The sequence below is a fragment of the Octodon degus genome, unplaced genomic scaffold (genome assembly GCF_000260255.1).
Source record: "Octodon degus isolate 3935 unplaced genomic scaffold, OctDeg1.0 scaffold00123, whole genome shotgun sequence".
NCBI classification, from domain to species: domain Eukaryota; kingdom Metazoa; phylum Chordata; class Mammalia; order Rodentia; family Octodontidae; genus Octodon; species Octodon degus.
In genome coordinates this window covers 6,248,567-6,255,086 of record NW_004524699.1, presented here as the reverse complement: position 1 = coordinate 6,255,086, position 6,520 = coordinate 6,248,567, and the positions used below count along the sequence as shown (strand labels likewise).

The following is a 6,520-nucleotide window of genomic DNA, read 5'->3' as shown; positions in this document are numbered from 1 at the left end:
AAAAAAAAAAGAATGCTTTGCTGTGATGACAGCCCAAATTTAAAGGCCCAAAGTTTCTGTTGTCTGGAAGGGTCCAGGGACAGAGGGTGGCCCTGAGCCTCAAAACAGACCTTGGGGTGCCAGACATGATGCCCTCACCTGTAATTCTAGCACTTGCGAAGCTGAGGCAGGAGGACTGCCAGGGCTTTGGGCTACATAGTGAGTCTGAGGCCAACCTGAACTGCAGAAAAATAAAAATAAACTGTGAAAGGGGAAAAAAAAAAAAGCCTTCAGCCGCTCAGGGATGACTGAGGCGGCCGGAAGGAGCACAGGCCTCCTCACATCCTTCTGTCCTGCCAGGGCATGTGTGGAACGGAGCCTGCCCAGCGCCTTCCTGTCCTGCCCGGGCAGGATTTTCTACACCAAGAGCATCCTGGGCGTGGTTCTCCCTGGGAAGTCTCAACATGCTCAGCTCAGCTCAGCGGGACTTAGGGGAACTCCGGCCAAGCCTGCTGTCCCAGCAAACAGACCAGACACGGGGACAGCACGGGTGCTGGGCCTGGGCCCGCAGCCAGGCCAGGCCAGGCCTAGGAGGACACGGGGGTGGGGGGGAGGCCTCGGGGGAGGTGGTGGTGAGACGGAGATTCAGGCCAGGCCCCATCACTCGGTGTTGGCCGGCAAGTGTCTCAACCTCTCCGGGCCTCATTTCCTCCTACTTGGAGTCCCAGGTCTGTCCGACCTGCAGCCTCCAGGTGAGGAAAGCTGGTCTTAGCTGGATGGTGCTGCACTGAAGAAAGAGGGAAGAGAAAGAAGAGGGAGGTCGGCAAGGAAATGCTTTCTTTCTCTCCTTGCTCTTCTGAACTTCATTTCCTTTCAGTGCAAGGGGCATCTGGGGAGATGGCTCAGTAGAATGAGCGCTTGCCTGGCAAGGGCCTGAGTTCAATCCCCGCTTCAGCCAAAAAAAGTGCAGAGGGATGAATCGCAGGCCTCTGGCATCCGGCCAGTGCTGACCACTGACCCAGCCTGCCTCGTTGCAGCCCAGAGAGGGCAAAGAGTCTGACAGGCTCCGAGAGCCGGGTTCCATGGCTGCATTTCTAAAGTGTTCTTGGTTCTCTGGTCTCCCCCTGTGGTACCCGGGTGCCTGGGACAACCCGCCCTGCCACACCGGCCTCCACTGGGCCTCAGTTTCCTCATCTGTCCAGTCAGGGTGGCGTGGGCCCAGTGCCAAAGCCCTGAGGAAGGGAGGCACACATGGAGCCTGGTTGTGTGCAGGGGGTAGGGTTGTGGGTGTGGGAGACACCGACCTCCCCTGGGAGCCCCAGCCAGCCAGCCCCAGCCTGCTGCTACCTCCCCCATGGCCGGCCGCCAGGCTGCCATTTGAAAGGTGTCCTGTTGGTGGCACTTTGGCGAGGCTCAGGTGTTCTGGCGGCTGTGGCTGTGCAGAGTAGATTTGATTTGTGCATGACAATGAGCTCTCTCTCTCTCTCTCTCTCTCTCTCTCTCTCTCTCTCTCTCTCTGTTGTTCTTCACTTGAGGAACTAACTCAATGCCAAGAGCTCAGCACAAACCCCTCCCAGATCCTCCCTGCCATCCACGACAAGAGGCCAGGCCAGGGGTGGCCCCAAGGCCGGCAGGATCACACTGTCCCACCCTCCAGGCAGAACAAGCAGTGCTGTGCCTGCTCTGCAAGGCAGCCAGCATCTTTGCCTCCAGGAAGCCCTCAAGGCTTGGTTCTTTTCCGAGCAGAGGGACCCCATACCAGGGCCACCCTGGCTGGAAACCTGGGGTCCATCCTGCCCGCTACTCAGCCAGTCAGTTGTGTCACCCCAAGCTGGGGAAGGCCTCTGATGCGCGGCCCCAGCCGCCTCCCGCCTCCCGAGGTTAGGCTGCTGGCGGCCTCACACGGTCTGCGGCAGGCGGCAGGCCATTCCCCTTCCGGGCTGTGGGCAGGGCTGGCAGGAATGTTTGCAATGCTGAGCCAGGGAGGGAGGAGGCGAAGAGGGAGGGCCACGGGTGGGTGGCTGTTGAGCAATCCCCTGCTGGTTCCTGTAACTTCCCCCATCACTGCCACAATCACCCAGGGAGGAGAGGGACAGACTGAGGTCAGAGTTGATAATGGGGCTCTCAGCGAAGTAGTGTAGGCAACTCAGCCACCTGGCCCAGAGAGGGCAGGGCCTGGACCACAGTCACACAGCTGGACACCAGTGCCTGTGGCCTTTCTGTCCCCACGGCACCCAGCTACGACTCACAGACCTCGTGGAGATGGCCTTGCACCCTCTGAGACACTCTGAGGATGAAGGGCCCCCAACACCCAGCCTAGCTTTTTCCTCCAAGCCCCAGGCCCTTGGGGAGCTCGGTGGCTGCAGGGGAGTGCCCCTCCTCCTGCTGACCAACTCACCACTGCCCCTTGGCCTGGAATGTTTGTGCTTCCTAGCTACCCCTGCTCCTCTTCCAGCATGCAGGAAGTTAAGAAGGACAAGCCTGTGTGGCCCCCAAGCCCCTCCCCCCCAGTTTCTTCCCAGCAAGTCCCTCCTCCCCCACCCACACCTCCCTGCCAGCTGTAGCCCCACACCGGTGTTGGGGTGGGGTCTCCAGTCATAGAGACCCCTGCCCATCCTGGCTCTCCTCCCTTCCAGCTTCAGCCTTGGTACTTCTCCCCAGGCCTCGTTTGTTTCCTCATTTGTTCAGAGGATTCTGATGCGCCAGAGGTGGCTGCCCAGGCTCCTCACCCCGACCTTGCCAGGTGTGTCTGTCAGGAGACCCCATGCCAGATTAGCAGGGAGCAAAGGGGCTTATCCGTGGGCTCTTGGGGTCACAGTCCCTCCCCGGCAGAGCTAGAGGTTCCCAAGAAAATAAGCCAGGCATGGCGGTGCACGCCTGTAATCTCAGCACTCAGGAGGCTAGGGCAGGAAGATCAGCACAAGTCTGAACTACATAGCTCGACCCTGTCTAAAAAAGAAAAAGAAAAAAAAAAAAAAAAATCAAAGACACCCCAGGTTACAGGTGAGGATTCTGAGGTGGAGGGTGACCTGTCACACATGTCATGCGGATTTAACCCAGGACGCCACAACAGACCCCCGTAGCCCTGGACGCTCTGCCCAGCCCACTTCTGGAGTGCAGACCACCCTAGGCAGAGCCCAGTGCCCCACAAGCGGGGGCGGGAAGCACCAACCCCCACGCCGAAGGACACCCTGGCTGTGAACTCGGCCTCAGCCTCCAGGGCACTGGCGCCCCGTCCCTCGCCCCAGCCCAGTGCCTCTGACGGATGGATGGGTGGATGCACGACGCACGGATGCGCGGACGCCGCCTCCCGCCTCTCGGGAGCCCCGGCGGGCTGTGGCATCGCCACCTCCTCTAGAGCAGGTTTCCTTTAAGAAAGCAGAAGATTGATTTCCTGGCAGGCTGTGCGCGGAGCCCGTCCAAATGGTTTGCATGTCTGCATTTTTTACTGCTCCGTTTAATATGTATGCAAATGCCGGCCGGCTGCGCCCGCCGCGCCAGGCCCAAGCGCACGCGGCGCCTCATCACGCGGCCGTCCCGGGCGCGCGCCTCATTCGAGGCGACGGGCTCGGCGGCCCTGATAGATGGAGTGTGGGGACGGAGACAAATGACGGGCTTTGTAATCTCGTTCTCTTTTTCTGGAGGGGAGAAAGGGAGGGGCTCGAGCCCGGGAACCCGCAGAGGCGATCTCAATATATGCAAAATTGTGGGTTCTGGGGGGCACAGCCGGAGGATGGGCGTTTTGCTGGAAGGAGCCTGGCTGGAGCAGGTGGGAGGAAAGTGCCCCGGCGTCCAGCCCTGCCACGCCAGGAGGTGATGGAGGCGGCTGCCCTGTGAGCCCCCCACTTGCTTTCCTTGGGCCTCTAGGGTTGTGACCTTGTAGTGTGTTGTCCCCTAAACTCCCATGCCTGGCCCTACGAGGTGAGGGTCACAAGCATTGTGTAGATGGGGAAACAGGCTGGGGGAGAGATTCCCGCGGACGCTGTCCTCGACCCTGTAGGCCTCTGCTGTACCCAGCTCTGGGGAGTATGCTCAGGCATGCATGCATGGGGCTACTTGCTCGTGCTTGTGCAGACCTGGTGCTGAGCTACGCCCCCCAGCCCTTTTATTTTGGCACCAGGTCCCCCAAGTTACCCAGGCTAGGCATGAATTTGTGATTGTCCCACCTCAGCCTCCCCTGTTGCTGGAGCAACAGGCATGAGGGAGCAGCCCAGAGGAAGTCAGAGAAGCCACAGACTTGGGGGTGTCACTGTCTCTCACCCTCCTGTCTCCCCCATTTTCTCTCTCTCTCAAGATTCTTTTGGAGCTGGAGTCCTCAGAGCCAGCCTCCTGGAAGTGTCCCCATCTGTCCCTGCATCACGGCCCCTCACCAGGAAGCTCCTGGTTCCTCACCACCCATCCATGCCTGTCCCACACCCCACACTCCCACCTCTCCAGTCTATCTTTTCTGTCTTAGGGAGCAGAGTCCAGGCTGGGATAGCAAGTGCAAGGGGCCTGTGGCTGGTGGCAGTGGTGGGAGGGGGTTGGAGGGACACACCCAGGCAGTGGAGTGGGGTGAGTGAGAGAAGAGGAAGTTGAGGGTGTCACTGGTTGGGGTTGGCCCAGGCAGTTCTGTCTCAGGCCTGGGTGGAGACTGCAAGTCCAGAGTCAGCCAGAACCCCACCTGCTTGATGGGATGTGGGTCATAGTCCCCAGTTACCTGGGAGTCACAGGCTTTGAGACACAGCAGCTCCAACACCCCCAGCAGCAAGGGACCTCTGCCTCGTCTTGCAGAAAGAGGTCCCAGGGATTGCACGGCCCTGGGATGTGGGCCCTGAATCCTTTTCCTGAGCTTTGGGGAAATGCAAATTAACCTCCAAGAGAACAGTGTGGTGGTGTTTGCCATCACCCCAGCCACTAGGGAGGCTGAGGCAGGAGGAGTGCAACATCAAAGCCAGCCTGCACTATTAGCAAGACCTGGCTCACAGTAAACAAGACCCTGTCTCAGAGTAAAACATGAAAAGGGCTGGGGTTGTAGCTCACTGTGAAGCCTTCAGGTTCCATCCTCAGTGCCACACTTACATAAAATAAAATAATAAAAAAATTAACGTGACCAGTCCTGTGGCATTTTTGTCTGGGTGTCTCGCCAAGGAATTGAGAGTAGGTCCGGACCTTGCCACCATGGGTCCAACCAGAGCCAGAGGCAAAGGGCGTCCCATTGCCCGGCAGAAGTTCCTCAGCCAAAGAGCAGGGCAGGGGCACCTGCACCCATGCCAGGCCCCGAGGATGTTAGCTGGGTCCGGAAGCCAGGCGCAGACAGACAACACAGCAGCGGTTCACTTCTGAGCGGGCCCTGGCACAGTCACAGTGGGGACAGAAAAGTAGGACGACACAGGCCATAGGTGCTGTCTGTCTGTCTGTCTGTCTGTCTGTCTTTGAGGTGCACCTCAGCAAATGAGAACTCACATTGTGATCAGCATGGGGACATGGGTGCTGGAGAGAGACTAGGGCACTCTGAGCCTCCTTTCCTCCTCATGAGCTGAGAGGAGAAAGATCCACTGTCTCACCAAGCACACAGGGACAACATTGAGGCTGGGAAGAGCCAAGGGCCTCGTCTGAGACTGCTCAGTGTCCTTTGCACTGACAGCTTCTGCAGCCAGCCCGCAGGAGCTGGGCTGGGCCTCCCCTGGGCTGAGCTTACCTGTGTCAGTCAGCAAGGCCCCGCTGTGCTGCAGTGACAAAGGAGCCCAGGTGGAAGCGCCTCAGCACCACGAAAGTGTGTCCTGCATCCAGCAAACTCTGCCAGGAGTCCAGGTGACCCCTACGGCTCTTGCCTAACAGACGGAGCCTTGGGGGTCCAGGTGTTCAGGGTGGCTGGTGGGAACCGTCTCTGATTGTGTCTCTGCTGCCGTGGTCGGGGCTGCTGAGATTGGCTCTATGCATCTGCACTAGATGGGTGTGAAGATGTCTGGGGTAAATGGCCAAACGTGGAGCTGTGTGTCCAGGGATGGCGTCTCCAGGGTATAGCAGCTTCTAAGGGGAGCTGCAGATGTACTGCAATTGGGGCTCCAGGACCAAGTGGGGAAGCTCTCTCCCCCAAGTTTTCAGATGGGACCCTGGGAAGAAGCAAAGGCAGCTGTCACCCTGCCCACCTGACTGGGTGCTCTGTGAGCCTCTGGGGTTGAGCACCCCAGCCCCTGCTGGAGCCCTGGGGTCCTTCCCCACTCGGTGTCCACTGGAAGCTTCCCTGGCTTCCTAGCAAGAGTCTGAGCCCTGGGTCCCTTCCTGGGGGCTTTCCTGCCAGCTCTTTGGCCCCTGTGACTATGTAGCAACCTACCTTTCCCTCCCTCATCTTCTTATCTGCCTTTCTCTGCAATAACATCCTGGTATTTACAATTTTATCTTTACCTGGGCTGGGGAGATAACTCAGTAGAGTAAGTGCTTGCCTGGCAAGCGCAAGGGCCTGACTTCAATCCCTAGTTCTGACAAAAAAGAAGAAAGAAGAAGAAGAAGAAGAAGAAGAAGAAGAAGAAGAAGAAGAAGAAGAAGAAGAAGAAGAAGA

The 6,520-nt window shown here is 58.7% G+C and overlaps 1 long non-coding RNA gene across 2 annotated transcripts in view; it reads left to right on the top strand.

The window, feature by feature from the left end:
• LOC111812418 overlaps positions 1-6,150 on the top strand; it is a 16,000-nt gene extending 9,850 nt beyond the window's left edge. The window contains exons 3-4 of one of the 2 annotated variants that reach the window (XR_002817927.1): positions 2,616-2,722; positions 4,274-6,150. This is a non-coding gene — a long non-coding RNA (uncharacterized LOC111812418). The remainder of the gene's footprint in view (positions 1-2,615; positions 2,723-4,273) is intronic. The other variant, XR_002817926.1, reaches the window with a different exon arrangement.
• Positions 6,151-6,520: the final 370 nt, after the last annotated feature.